The sequence below is a fragment of the Rhinolophus sinicus genome, chromosome 3, assembly GCF_057876585.1.
Source record: "Rhinolophus sinicus isolate RSI-liver-muscle chromosome 3, RSI-T2T, whole genome shotgun sequence".
Classification (NCBI taxonomy): Eukaryota; Metazoa; Chordata; class Mammalia; order Chiroptera; family Rhinolophidae; genus Rhinolophus; species Rhinolophus sinicus.
Window position 1 is genome coordinate 138012959 of NC_142503.1, and position 16169 is coordinate 138029127.

General features: G+C 39.6%; 1 protein-coding gene across 2 annotated transcripts in view; it reads right to left on the reverse strand.

Moving 5' to 3' along the window:
* INO80 (INO80 complex ATPase subunit) overlaps window positions 1–14867 on the reverse strand; it is a 116893-nt gene extending 102026 nt beyond the window's left edge. Inside the window, exon 1 of one of the 2 annotated variants that reach the window (XM_074327899.2) lies at window positions 14316–14867. The gene's annotated coding sequence lies outside the window, so the exon portion shown is untranslated. The remainder of the gene's footprint in view (window positions 1–14315) is intronic. The other variant, XM_074327898.2, reaches the window with a different exon arrangement.
* Window positions 14868–16169: the final 1302 nt, after the last annotated feature.

Sequence of the window (16169 nt, forward strand, 5' to 3'; positions counted from 1 at the left end):
AAATGGGAGAAAGTATTTGCAAATCATATAGTTGATGTGGGACTGATAGCCAGAACGTATTTTTTAAAACTCAACAAAAAGACAAGTAACCCAACTTTAAAATGGGCAAAGAATGTGAATAGACATTTCTCTGAGGAAGATATACCAATGGCTAATAAATGCATAAAAGATACTTTAACGTCACAGCCATCAGAGAAATGCAAATCAAAACCACGGTGATATATTGCTTACGACCCACTGTGATGATTATAATAAAAAAGATAAATAACAAGTGTTAACAAGGATGTAGAGAAAATGGAACCTTCATATACTACTGCTGGTGGGAATGTAAAATGGTGCAGCCATTTTGTAAATGTCTGGCAGTTTCTCAAAAAGTTAAATATAGAGTTACCATATCATCCAGCAATTCCACTTCTAGGTATACCCAAGAGAAATGAAAACACGTCTACAAAAAATTCTTAGACATGAATCTTCATAGCAGTATTCACAATAGCCAAAATATGGAAACAACCCAAATGTCCATCAAGCAATGAACGGATAAATAAAATGTGGTATACCCATACAATGGAATATTATTTGGCAATAGAAAGAAATGGAATACTGATAGATGCTACACAGATGAACCTTGAAAACATTATGCCAAGTAAACAAACCAGTTAACAAAGGCCTCATATTGTATGATCCCATTTATATGAAATATGCAGAAAAGAAAACTCCACAGAAACAGAAGATAGATTAATGGTGACATGGGGCAGGGGGAATGAGTGACTGCTAACGGGCAATGGTTTCTTTTTGGGCTGATAAAAATGTTCTAAACTTAGACTGTGGTGATTGTTGCAACGCTGAATACAGTACACTAAAACCGATGAGTATACTAAAACCATATACATTTTACATGGGTGAATTTTATGGACTGGGAATTATATCTCAAAGAACCTGTTAATAATGTATCATTTCTGCAAAGAAAAAAATACAGTTAAAAAGTAAATGATAAATAGTGAAAAATATTTGTAACATTTTACAAATTTAAATCTCATATAGAGGGTTCTTACAAAATTCTAGCAGTAGTATCATAATATCTCTAGCACACAGAACTAGAGCACCCAGTAATTTTCTGTTTAAAGAGATTGTTACTATTATTATCCCACTTACAGATAACCAAAATCTTACACCTTAAGTAACTTGCTCAAATAAGACAATTTAATAGGGAATGGGATTAGAATCCGATAATCTGACCCCTCACTTTTAACCGCCATACCCTAAGACTAGAATATGTCTGAAAAGTTACATCCCAAACAACTAAAGGTGTTTATTTCTGGGAATTGGACTAAGAGGGACCTCTTCTACTTTCTGCTTTTTAATTTTAATATTTTTCAAAATTCTTTTTTTTAATCAAAATTCTTAATGTGCTATTTTTCAAGTGCAAGTTACAAAGATTTTGAAATTGAGGTATAATTTATATATATTGAAGAAAGTACAGATATTAAATACATAGTCTGATGAGTTCTGACATATGCACATATCCATATAATTCACACCCCTATCAAGATATATCAAGAATAGCTCATTACCCCAGAAAGTTCTCTGAGGGTTTTGCTTCTTTCCAGTCAATTCCTACCTCTTGTTCTAGGGGCAATCACTGTTCTGACTTCTATGACGAGATTAATTTTGTATGCTCTAGAAATTTATATAAATGGAATCACTACACGTACACTTTTGTTTTTTTAGTATGTTTTGCACTTCATCCATGTTAGTATACGTATCAGTAGTTTACTCCTTTTTTATGGTAAATCGGATTCCATTATAAGAATAAATATAACCAAATTTATCTCTTCACCTATTGATGGATATTTAGATTTTCATTATGAGAAACCATCAAATAATTTTCCAAAATGGTTTTACTATTTTACCCTCCCATCAACAAAGAGTTCCAGTTGCTTCCCATCTTTGCCAACACTTAGTGTTGTAACAGTATCTCAAAATCACTGTGGTTTTAATTTGTACACCCTACTGACTGATGAAGTTGAGCACCTTGCCAGTTGTATAATTTCCTTTGTGAAATATGTGTTGTTTTTTTACCACATTTGAATAAAATTATAGTGTTCTTATTATTGATCTATAGGAGTCCTTTACATATTAGGTTGGTGCAAAAGTAACTGAAGTTTAAAAGGTTAAAATTAAAGGCAAAAACAGCAATTACTTTTGCACTAACCTAATAAATACAATAAATGCCTTGGCCAGTTCTATGTGTTACTACCACTATATGTTCATGGACTGGAATAGTCACTATTATTAAGATGTCAATTGTCCCCTAATTCATCTCTAGATTCCTAGGCAAATCCCAGAAGGGTTGTTGAAGAAACTGACAAACTCAGTCTAAAATTTATATGGAAATACAAAGGACCTAGAATAATCCAAACAAGTTTGAAAAATATGAACGTTAGAGTTTATGCTATCTGATTTCATGACTTACTGAAAGTTACAGTAATCAAGATAGTACTGCATTTGGCATAAGGACAGACAAATAAAACAATGGTACAGAATAGAGTCCAGAAAGAAACCCGAAGTTACATGGTCACACTGATTCTTTATAACGGCACTAAAAAATCCAATAGGGAAAGGAAAGTTTTTCCAACAAATGCTGCTGGAACAACTGGAGATCCATACGGTGGCGTGAACCTCAAAACCCTACCTCATACCATATACAAAAATAAAGTTGAGAGATAAGTCACAGACTTAAACGTAAAGCTAAAATGATAACGCTTCTAAAAAAAAACATATCTTTATGACCTTGGAGCAGGTAAAAATTTATTGGATAGGACACAGAAAGCACTAACCATAAAAGAAAATGTTGACAAACTGACTTCATCAAAATTAGAAACTTCCACATAAAAAAAGGTACTAATCATTCCTTGCTTGGTTTTACTCTTTATCCATGTGCAAGGGTATTAAAAAATCAGTCTGCAGAGGGCGTTGCAAGTAATATGCCATCAGGCTAAGTGGCCACCTTTGTCAACTCCACACTAAGTAAAGGTGCAAATTCCCTCTAACACAAATGTCATAACCTTACCAGGATTCTCATGGAAGTCTGATGGGCTCCAAAGCTACCCAGAATTATTCCAGAAGATCCTGGTCCACTTTCTCTTTCGCAGCTGAGATTAGGATTCACTTTCCAACCATGGCCCTTAAAAGTATTATTGTGCTCCTCCAGCACCAACCTATGGGAAGATACTAAAAGTTCCCATAACATATGCTGTGCTTAACCAGTATCCTTTACTGAAAAAAAAACAAGCAAAAGTGTCTTTATTAACTTGCCAATATTTTAAGGAAGCAACAGTTTATTGAATACTTAACGGGTAAATAATCCCCATTTCTCTTAATTCTCTTAGTTGGACCTGTATCATTGCGACTGTCCTTTACCCTAGGTCTTTCTGCATTACCTTATTATCTGCTGTTTCATAAGGAATCACATGCAATACCAGAAATGGTTGGAAGTCTTAGTATCAGCACACTTTCCTTTGGTTTATAATGCGGATGCTTGTACTAATGCACAAAGCATATGAAAACCGCTTTTCTTTGGTTTCCTTCTTTAAAAATCACAAATTAAAATGAATTAAATTAGCAAAACATAAATAATACTGGGGGAAAAAATAATTCAAATGCCAAAAGAGAATTAATAATTCTGATAGTATAAATATTCATAAGAAACTTAATGAAATACTCATTTAAATCACTTTTTCCTAAACAATAATATGTATTTGTATCATTCCATTTAGTTAAAACAAATGTTACAATGACTTCTTTAGTTTGCTAAATATAAATTATTAAATTATATCTTAGCAATTATGCAGAAAATAATTGGGGTAAAGTTTTTCAGGAATATTCTGAGAAAGAGTAAGAGTAATTAGGATTGATAGGGCATTCATTTCCTGCCCAGAGCAATTAGACAACTTGAACAAAAAACAAGCTCAATGGCTCAGCTAAAAAACATTTCTGCATTCCCTGAAATGTTTAAAATAATCTAGGCCATAAAATAAAAAGTTCAAAGCCAGCCTCAGCTGCAAGTAGAAACTCTAGTTCTGGCTCTGATGGGAAGAGAGGACCCAACGCTGAATAAACGCATAAAACTGTGAGGGGATTCTCTGTCCTAAGTAGGAGCTTTAATAATACGAGCTCATTTAATCCTCCCAATGATTCAAATCTCATTCTCATTTAAGTTCAATAACTTGTCCAAACAAGAATCAGAACTCAGACCTATTACCACTGGCTCCAAAGCCCCATTCTTCACCATCAGACTCTCCTATAACCAAAATAAAAAAGTGTCATGACTAGGGTGACATACCTCCTCGTTAGTTTGCCCAACACAGTTCAAGCATGTGCCTGTTGTCCTAAGCATAACTGCTAATATTTGCTCTCCCTTTGCTTTCAAAAGTATTCACATTTGAGTAACAAATTTTTGGTCGCCCTACACATGGCAAATAAGAGATAAATAAATCACAAAGCAATCTTGAAATATTCTAGTGAGCGAAAACTTTCCATTAAGACCACTGAACATTTACTAAGAGACTACTATGTACCAGACACTGAATTTAAACACGAGGAGAAAAAGACCTTGCCCTCAAGGAGAAGAGGCTGACAGAGCCCTCTACATGGAGGCCAGAAACAACCTGCTCAACCAAAGGGATCATTACAAGGGCATGGGAACAGTCTAGGAAATTAACAAGCCCAGAGTTTACCCAAAGCACAAAGTTCCAGAGGTAAAAATATCACCTACATTTTAAATGGAACTCTTAGCTTTAAAAAAAAAAAAAAAAAAGGCCCTTTCATAAATTTCAAAAATGGCAAAGAGAAAATATTGTGGCCTACATCACAGGTATATTGTGATAAAGAAAAAAATGCTTATCCATTTTCCCTTCCCTACTTTTCATCCTTAATGAAATCGGAATATTATACCAAAAAGAATGTTACCAAGGTCAAAAAAAATCAATTACAATGCATTTGCTTTCTTTTAGGAAAGAATCATTTCAACTTCCTAGAAGATTACCGTGTTTCCCTGAAAATAAGCCCCAGTTAAGATCATCAGCCAGACAGACACATTTAGAACGTTATGACGATGTTCCATAAGATGACATGACTATATTTGAATAAATGTAGATTGTTGTACATGAAAAAATAAGACACCCCTGAAAATATGCCTTAATGTGTCTTTTGGAGCAAAAATTAATACAAGACCCAGTCTTATTTTGGAGGAAATACAGTATAAGACCTGGTCTTATTTTCGGGAAAACATGGTATCTTTACCAAGATGGGGAATAAAAACATCTTATCAGAATAATAAAATAGCCTTACTAGCACAAATGCCTCCAGGGAGTTCTACAGTATTCACAACAGAGAGTATTTGGTCAAACAAGTGTAATCCCTATTCATTAAGCATTTAGAGTCTAAATATTACTAGCTCAAAAAATCCAAAAGGGATGAAACGTTTCCTGAGGTAGATAGTGGACGTTTCACATGGTAATTAAAAAAAGAATTTTTTTTCTTTAAGTTAGGCTATGTTAGAGGTCCCCAGGCTATATATTTCATAAGTCTTCTGGTGAAAAACACCCAATCTGAATTAATAATAATTTATCAAAAATTTGAAAACAGCTAAAAATCCGTCTTACTTAAGAACCAGTGATTTCAATGACTTTCACTACTAGATCCATGAAAACAAGTTACTTTTTTCAGGGCATGAGACAGCTGAGAAAAAAAATGCTCCTGTAAAGAGATAAAGGACTGAATTCTCAGCCCACAAAATCTTGATCAACTCAGTTCCTTACTCAGCAAGGGGAAGATAACATTAGCTTACTTGATAGTTACTTGTGAAAAATAAAGATCCCACACAAAATACTAGGAAAAATCAGTGATCAGTTCTGTATAGTTAACCCTCCATTACTACACGAGTGATGGTGAAAGGTTATTATTGAGAATCAAAGGACATCCATAAACAGCCAATAGTGCAAAATTCACTTTTATATTTACTCAAAGTTTTCCTATACTGAAAGTCAGTTTTCATTTGGGGAGTGAACATACTAACTGGTGTGGGTATTCTTAGTTACGTAGAATTGTGTTCTCTACAGGAAGCCTAAGAAATCAAAGTTCAGGTAATTCATCCTAGGGACAAACCACCTGTAAATAAGCATGAGTTGAATTGTACACTAAATGGGTCTTTTCGTGTGTGTGTGTGTGTGTGTGTGTGTGTGTGTGTATGTGTTCTGATCAAGTTGGGGTGACAATTGTTAGTAAAGTTACATAGGTTTCAGGTGTACAATTCTATATTACATCATTTACATATCACATTGTGTGTTCACACCCAGAGCCAGTTCTCCTTCCATCACCATATATTTGATCCCTTTTACCTTCATCTACCACCCCCCCACTCGACCCCACCCACCCCCGCTTACCCTCTGGTAACCACTAAACTATTGTCTGTGTCTGAGTTTGTTTCTTGCTTTTCAATCTTTGGATATTTTAGTCACTTAGATGTGTGATGATTTTATTAACACCAAATATCATTATTCTCTTCACTATACAGTCTACACAATTTGAACAATGCAGGTATGTTTACTTCAGACTAGGTGCTAAATAAACACTTCTTAAAGTTAGATTTTCCTCTATTCAAGAAGCTTCGGGGGTGCAGAGGGAGGCTCCATGACAATGAATTCCAAATGGGAATCCAAATTCTTTGAAAGCTTCTGTAATAAGGCGGCCATATACACACATTCTATTGAGAGCTATGTGCCAAACATTTTATATGCATGTACTTTTTATATATGTAAACTCATTTAATCAATCCTTTTATAACATCGATAATATTATTATAACCTCCATTTTACAGATAGTTTAGTTAACCCACCCAAGGTCACACAGCCAGAAGTGGCAGAGCCAGGATAGGAATCCAAGAACTCCAAAGTCCCAAGTAATAAAGTGCTCCCATATTGTCTGAAGGACCTCCAGCAAGCCAGAGGGCCTAGGGCAGTATATTCCTTTATTCAATCATTTATTTAAGGTCAATATAGACACTTAAATGCTGATGTTATACTATGGGTTATAATCCAACGCGGCTTTGTTTATTCTGCTGCTCAAATGGTTCCGGTTTTGGCCACTGGCAGCTCTTTCAGTTGGTTCCTGTGCTTCTTTGACATGAGCTCATGAATGTGGGTTTGTGGTTGTTGTGTGGTGGTGGTGGTTGGAGCACTTCCTTACTTTCTGGCATTACAAGATGATCCTGGCTCATCCTGTATATTTCCTGCCCCAGTCCTAGAATCAGCCATTTCTCCAAAGAGTCCTGGTTCCGTTCATTGGATTAATGGTATTAGAAACCAAGATCTAGGTACTAGGTGGGCTCCTGAGTTTCTTTTAACCTTCTCAGCTGACAAGAGCGGATATATGTATGTGTGTGTGTATATAAATCCAAGTATGTACACATACCTGCAAGTATTTCAATATGTCAACGTCTGTATCTGTATTACCCTGAACATGGGTTCATACACATGTCTCCAACTCTAATCCATTACTACATGGGCCATTCTAGCCTATCTGCTTATCTGTAAATTCCCACTCTAACAGTGAGAAGCCTGTCTCCCACCACCCATTCACTTAATTGTTCAACTGCAGTACACATGTATGTAAGTATCAGAATTGACCTGAACTCCCATGGGATACAACTTTATCAACCAGACTACAGTGCTTATGTGCAGTTCCTTTGGTCTTAAATTCCACTCATTTCCAAGGTTACTTAGGTCAGCACCATCCTCCTCCCCTCGAGTAAGGTTGTTTCATACATTTGTAATATAATTAGATTCTCCTGTCACAGTCTACATTCCTTCCTTGGATCACTGACCTCCTAAATGATTTTTGCTTAATTTGCACACATTGAAGTTTACTCTATGTGCTATAAAGTGCTATGGGTTTTGACAAATGCATAATGTCATGTATCCACCATTGTGGTATCCAAGAGAATAGTTTTGTCAAGCAGCATTTTAATGGAACTAAATGGTACTACAGTCCTCGGTGAAAGCAGCATGGCAGGGTAGACAGAGAAGCTGAAGTCGAGAGCTGTGAGTGTAACGCTATTGACAAGCCATAGGGAGACCTCAGGACTATGCGTGATCCTCTCAGGGTCCCAACAGCCTCATGGTAAAACGAAGGGGTTCAATGAGATAATAACATATAGCATTTATTCAACACTTACTATGTGTCAAGGATGGTGCTACGCACTTCAGAAGGATTATCTCATTTATTTCTAACAACTCTCTATATAAATAGATACTATTATTATCCCCCATTTAAAAGATGGAATTAAGGCTTAACAATATGCCCTTGCACAAGACCACCTAGCCAGGAAGTTGTAGAGCCCAGACTCCAGAGTAGGAGTTGGCACCGTATGGCCAGCATGGCAAACCCAGCCCACTGTCCTTGCTTGAACATACTGACAAGTACGAATGGTTTTTACATTTTTAAATAATTGGAGGGGACCTTATTTCGTGACACAGGAAAATTATACGAAATTACAATTTCAGTGCCCATAGATAAAGTTTTCTCAGAACATAGCCCCACTCATTCACTTACATCTTGACTATGGCTGCTTTCACACTACAATGGCAGAGTTGAGTAGGAACAACAGGGAAGGCATGACCAGCAAGGCCTAAGATTTATTATTTGATCCTTTACAGAAAAACTTTCCCAAGCCCTGCTCTAGAAGCCTGATCTACTTATTATATTCTGAGAATGATTCTTAAAAGAGCAATCTAGGGGCACCGGTTGGCTCAATGGTTAGAGTGCAGAGCTCATAACACCAAGGTTGCTGGTTCGATTCCCACACGGGCCAGTGAGCTTTGCATTCCACTACTAGACTGAAAACAATGACTTGACTTGGAGCTGAGCTGCCCCCCCACAACTAGATTGAAAACGACTTGAGGTGGAGCTGATGGGTCCCAGAAAAACACAGTTCCCCAATATTCACCAAACAAAAACATTTTTTAAATGGCAAACTATTACTAACATTAGAATGACATCCTGGACAGAAACATTTTAGAGCCTGAACTAAAAAGTTCCATGTTGCAAAACACCACCTCTTTGTTATAATCTTAAATAGAAAGATATTTCTATTAACATTTACTGGTATTCATTACATAAACGCAAAAGTTAACGCACAATAACTATTTTCTTGATTGATGTATTCTTCTCTGCCTTACCTACAAATGAGATATCTTCTACTCATAATAAAAAGGTTCTGATTTCCATACTTTATAAATTAAAACTCTAAACTCTTGATTATACTGTCAAAATAAAATGGCACTTATAATCACGTAGAGCTAACACTTGAGAGCACTATGTGCCAGGTACCAGTCTAAGTACTTCTATGTAGTCACTGATTTCTCACAATCATCCTCTCTGAAGTAGGTACTACTATTACCCTAATTTAACAGATGAAGAAATTGAGGCTTAAATAGCTTTCCAGAGGCCACACAGGTAACAAGAGGGAGAGCTAAAATTCGAACCCCGGTCATCTGACTCCAAGATCTAAAAGCGGCTGGGCTACCCTACTCTGCCACTGGATAACAATGCTTCTGTTAACAAGGCAGATCAGGGCCTTGAAACAGAATGTCTCATTAAAAAAAAAACCCACAACCCTAAGTACTAGTAATTCAAATCAACACCTCAAGAGAACCATTTGAGTTTATACTTCTCCAGGGCACTGAGAGTTTGCAAAAGTGTGTGTTTATCTTTGCAGAGCCTCTGTCCTCTCCATACACACAGACAGAACTGTATTCACTGTACAGCCCCAGAATCGATCACAGTCCCCTGGGTGTGGCAGATGCTCAACAAATGGTTACTGGGAGGATCAGAAAGCATTCACTAGGTGTTCAATAGATCTTTACTGAGTGAATAAATAGAATAAGGCATTTCATAAACCAGTAGGTATAAGTATCGTCAACTCGTTTGGTGACCTGAAATAAACTAGAGCTGAATCACAAGTCTTTGGCTTTGTAATCCTTAAATTATATCTGGTCTGTTCTTGAACCTTAACCACTTTCTGTGCTAATATGTTTCACAAACAAACCACTCACTATTCACGCCCTGCCAAACAATATTCACCTTTCAAGCGATTTCTAATTTTCCAGGATTATTATTCATGTTTTTCTTAATTCAGTACAGTTTAGTCATAGTCCATCTCTGTCTTCATCACTGAATTGTAGAGTCAAATTTCTTTATCTTCATACAAAAGCCTCCCCATTACCTTCATCATTTACACTGCCATTTTCTGGAAACTTCCCTCCTGCTTAATGTGCTCTTCCTTGAGGTGCAATAATTAGAATCTACTCAATAATCTAAGAGTGGCTGTATTGTGGTTTCATACCAAGATAATGCAGTAAATTAAAAAATTTTTACTTTTCATACCTCTCTTAGCCCTTTCTGGCAACATTCTCAGAGATAAACTGACCACTTGGCCTAGCTTTCTTTTTACCATATTGATGGTCAGTAGCCATTTTTCTGTTCATGCACAAAGATATGCGATTTACCCAGTTTAACCTACTTAGCTACTAACTTCTTACCCAGAAAAGCTAGCTGTCACATGCAAACCTGGAGACACTTCATTTGTTCTTTAATAAATAAGAATAGTTTTAGTACCATTACCAAAAGGTGAACTCTACTTGAACACCCTGAGAAAACCCTATGTGCCATACACGCTCTGCTATTGTGTAGTTAATGTCATTTAATCTCAGAAGTGAAATTACCACAGATAAGGAGAACTGAAACGCAAAAAAAGTCCAGTAACTTACCCAGTGGTGAGCAGGATTCAAACCCAAGTCTTTTAAATGTCCAAAACCAATGTCCTTCTATTATACTACCAAGTTTCTCTTTAGCTAAACTATCACTTGATTTTCCCATAAGAAGTCATGTTCATGTTCTCGTGAACATGAATTTAAGAGTTAACAATCCTAGGTCTTGCTATGGAGACCACTGGTTTGACCCATATGAAATAACTTAGTTTTAGGTGTACAAAGCCCTATAGGGCAGAGGCTCTTAAACTGTGAGTCTTAAACTATGGGTCCATGAACTTAGATGGAAAAAAACTTACATCCTTATTTTCACTAACCTATAAGTGAAGTAGCACTTCCTTCAAATCTGAATGTAGGCAGCACACCGCATATGAGCGGCACTATCACTAGCTGTTACTTAATTCAGTAATAAAAGCAAATTTTTTACACCATAAATTCTTTAAATACATGAGCTATATTTTATACATTTAAAAGTCATATTCTGGGGCCGGCCCAGTGGCTCAGGCGGTTGGAGCTCCACGCTCCTATCTCTGAAGGCTGCCAGTTCGATTCTCACATGGGCCAGTGGGCTCTCAACCACAAGGTTGCCGGTTCAATTCCTTGAGTCCCGCAAGGGATGGTGGGCAGCGTCCCCTGCAACTAAGATTGAACACGGCACATTGAGCTGAGCTGCCGCTGAGCTCCTGGATGGCTCAGTTGTTGGTTGGAGCGTAACCTCTCAACCACAAGGTTGCCAGTTCGATTCCTCGACTCCCGCAAGGGATGGTGGGCTGCGCCCCCTGCAACTAGCAATGGTGACTGGACCTGGAGCTGAGCTGCGCCCTTCACAACTAAGACTTAAAGGATAACAACTTGAAGTTGAACGGCACCCTCCACAACTAAGATTGATAGGACAACAACTTGACTTGGGAAAAAAAAAAAGTTCTGGAAGTACACACTGTTCCCCAATAAAGTCCTGTTAAAAAACAAAAAAAACAAAAAAAAACACAAAAAAACAAGTCATATTCTAAGGGGTTCACAGGCTTCTTTAGACGCCAAGGGGTCCATGGCACATAAAAAAATGTAAGAACCCTGCCTGTTCTAGAGCCCATCACACAGGCTGTCAATCCTTGGTAGTGAAGGTTTATAAAGGCGTGCACCAGTTTACTCACTGTCTTCTAGTCTATTCAAAATATGGACAGCATTTAGTCCCAGTGATTTTTTACTATCTAAGGTGTCAACTACATTGACTATTACCGATCTCCTGTTTCTGACCTAACATACAGAAATCTCTGATGTACTTAGTAAACACAGGCATTAAGCTTCTTTGTGATCAATTTTTCAACCCTAAGCAAACCTACTGTATCATGATTAGCAAGTGAATCCAATGCTTCTCTAACTTTCTGACTTAATGTTCAGCCATGGTCTGAAGGTCTGTGTCCCACTCAAATTCGTAAGTTGAAATCCTAACCCCCAAAGCAATGGTATTAGGAGGTGGGACCAGGGCCCTCATGATTAGAATCAGTGCCCATAAAAAGTGTGTAGAGTAAGTATTAGCAAATATGCTTTTCTCATCTTCTGCATGGACAGCCTACCCTATCAAAATTCTTATACTTAAGACCCAACTTTAAAATTTGTCATCAAATTCACTTATTTTCCTATTCAAACTGAAAGTTCCCTATGAACCCTATCCCACTCTGACCAGTCTAAAATTCACTGCATCCCAGCATTGATATTTTGTGTGAACGTGTATGTTAACATGTTAAATCCCCCAGCCAGTTTTAATCTTCTTGTGGGCAAAAGAGGTGTCTGTTGTTCTTTTCCTTGCCCTATCGCTACACGAGGAACAGCAGTCGAAAGCTGTTATACTTCCCTCAGTAGTACTTGACACTTTCAATAGTGACATTATCATACCATAGTTTATAGTCTGTTGGTTAGACAATCACATTTGCACCTTGATGTACTCAAAATGTTTTTATTAGTCATAAACTTTTAAAATCACATTTGTGCTTTTTACAATTATTTCCTATCAAAAGACACAGATCTTTTAAAAATGGTTTGGAGTCTTCTGAAACAAAAATGTAGAGGATAAGAACACCGTTAACTAAAATAATGGAATTTTAATCCTTAACACAATTCATTCGGTATGCAACTTTTATCATACATAATCTCAAATTGTTTTCTAGGAAGAGCTTGTGAATTTCAAGCATAAAACACAATCTGAACGGAATATTATTGGGCAATAAAAAGGAACGAAGTTCTGACACATGCTCTAACCTGGGTGAACCTTGAAAACATGTTAAACGAAAGAAGCCAGTCACAAACGGACACATATTATGTGATTCCATTTATACAAAATATTCAGAATAGGCAAATCTACAAAGACATCAAATAGATTAGTTGTTAGGGGCTCAGGGGAGGAAGAATGGGGAGTGACTGCTAAAAGGGCTTCTTTTTGGGCTGATGAATTAGATAGCGGTGATAGCTGGACAACTCTATGAGTATACTAGAAATCACGGAATTGTACACTTTAAAAGGGTGAGTTTCTTGGTATTTGAATTATATATCAATAAAGCAGTTACTTTAAAAAATGAATTAAAAAGCCCTCAGTGAGAATCTCCCTGGGAGGAAATCATGGAACTCACTGACTGGAAAGGTAAGCTGGTTACCTGTGATAACTGTTAGCGAGGTCAACCCTCTAATTCCCTCTCCCATTCTTACCAACAAGTACGGAAACATGAAACCAGACAGCGTATGAATCAAAGGAGAATTCGGCACAGTTGGCCGGTAACTAAAATAATGAGTGCCTTCTCAGGCTCTATCACTCCTAAACTGTAGGGGGCTTCCACCCTCGGCGATTACGGAAGTAGTTTTCATCAGCAAGCTCAAGAAGGAATGTCAAATAGGATGACACTTGCCTAGACGCCCTACGAAAGCCTAAAACACCAGAAAGAGTATCACCTACACACTAAGTCTGTGCACGTGTTAGGCTGCCCCCACCCAACACCAACAAGCAGCATGCACCACTGATCCACACCCCAACTTACTCGCCATAAATGAACACACTATCAAGCCCTTAGATCTCATTTGCTTAAAAGGACAGGTATAATCCTCACAGAGTTCACACTCGAGCCCAACCAGCCCCCGCCCTGCCCCACCCCACCCCCAAACCCACACACGTGTTAGCCCGACACCGCCCCACCGGGTCCCACGTGCACCTGGTCTAACACTCCCCACGTGTGGGCGCCCCACGGGCTTCCTCGGCTAGCTGAGGTCATCGCGTGACCCCGGGTCTCCAGAGATATGAGAGGGGAAGGACGAGGCCCAGGTCCCTGAGGTCCCAACCCTGCCTAGTGTTCACACCCATCCTCCCCACTAACCCCAACAAATCCAAGGGCCGGGGGCTACGGCCCCTTTAAGACGCGGCCCAGTCGTCGCCCGCAGAGAGGGGCGCAACGGGGCCTACACGACCCCCCCCTCCGTTCGCCTGCCCACGTCTAGTCGCCTCACCTCGGGCCGCCGGGCCCCGCCGCCGCGGCGGCGGCGGAGGGGGGGCGGGGTGCGGGCGGGGTCCGGAGGGGGGGGTCGCCCCGCCGACGATGGAGCCGCGGTTCGCTCTCTGAGGCCGTAGGACGGTGACTGCGTTGAGCGTGGACGCTCCTAGCCCGCTCCTTCGGCGGCTCCTGGGACCCCAAGATGGCGGCGGCGCTGAGGCGGCTGCGGGCGCTGGGCCGGCGGCGGCGGCGGCCACTTTCACTCACTGAGAGGAGCGGAGCAGGGACACGGGGAGCCATGGCGGGGGGGAGGAGAGGCGCCATAGCCAGGCCAGAACAATCGAGCCGCTACTCAGCTGGCTTACCCCCGCCCCGCCCCCGCTCACTGCTAGTCTCCAGCCCGTGGCTGTCCGCAGTGCCGCTGCCGTCGGCCTCGAGCACCTCGCACCCCGCCGCTGCTGCCTGACGCCCCGCGTGGACCGGGGTTCGGGGGGAGTCTATGATCCATGCTATCTGAGTGCAGATTGGTCGGGGCTGGGACTGGCGAAGATTGCCGAAAGGCGGCGGGGAGGAGGAGGAGGATGTCGTCGCTAGAGTGAGCAAGCAGATCTCGCGGGAGCAAATGTCGCGAGACCTCTCCAGGCCTGCAACCGCCGAAGAAAGGTTACTTTTCCCGGAAGTAACGTCAATCGAAACGGCCCAGGATCCTGGGAATATTCGTTCCCGCTGGCAGGAGGTGGGAGGGTTCTTGTGATTAGTGTGTTGGGGGCTACCTAACACTGAGGAGATCCACTGGAGGGAAAGGATAGATTCGAGTGTGATGTTTTATCCTGTTTCTGGACCCTTTGGGCGGGACTGTATATAGAGGAAGTGCCCGCTGTGAAAAGCACTCTTTTGTACTGTAGTTTTGGCTTCCCCTTCAGGCTCAGATCAAGACGACGATCCTGTGACAGGCAAGATGCCTAAGTGCGGGCTTTAGGATTGATTCAAGGCCTGGGGACCCCACACACCTGTCATCAGAAATGTCACCCATTCAGCCTCTGAAAAGGGAATAATTGATTTGTGCCAGCAACAGTGAGCTCCTATGCTACCCACATTTACTAAAGTTAATGAACTCAATTGCCAGGATCAGTGATGAGGACCTGGTGTATACCCTAACTGCACATAAAGATTCGAACTTCCTGAAATAGTGAACTATGCTATTTCAGTTGCCTCAGGTCTCAAGCTTTAATACATTTCAACCTGGCCCTTGGTGTATTTAACCAGAACAGCATTTGCTTAAGGTTATTAAGTAGACTTCCTTGTGCTAAATTCCGGACTGTAAAAAGTTAATTTGCTTAAAGGCAAAAGTATAGTATACGACCTTTTGTGTAAGAAAGAAGGGGACATAAGAAAACAAATTTCTGCTCATATGGGCAAAAGAAATACAAGGCTAAACCGGAAATTAAAATGATTGATTTCCTATATGGGAAGGGCGGGAAGAAGGGGAGGAATGGAAACAAGGTAGCAGGAGTGATGGAGAATTGACAAGATTTGTGTATTGGACTGACTCTTAGAACTGTAGTAATGTTTCACATACCTCCAAAAGTAAATACCTAAAACCAAGTAGGATAATATTTGAGTAACAATGAGCTGTTTGGAGCATAGACCAAAAGGAAAAAAATAAAGGGAGGAAAGTCAGTAATCTAGGGAGGAAACCAAGTTATACAATCCTTTAGAAAAGTGTTCAAATGTGGATGGTTGTATTTTTCCCCTATTGCTGTGCTAACAATACCACAAACAGTGGCTTAAAAGAACACAATTTATTATCTTACAGTTGTGTAGGTCGGAAGTTTGACACTGTCTCACTGGGCTAAAATCAAGGTGTTGG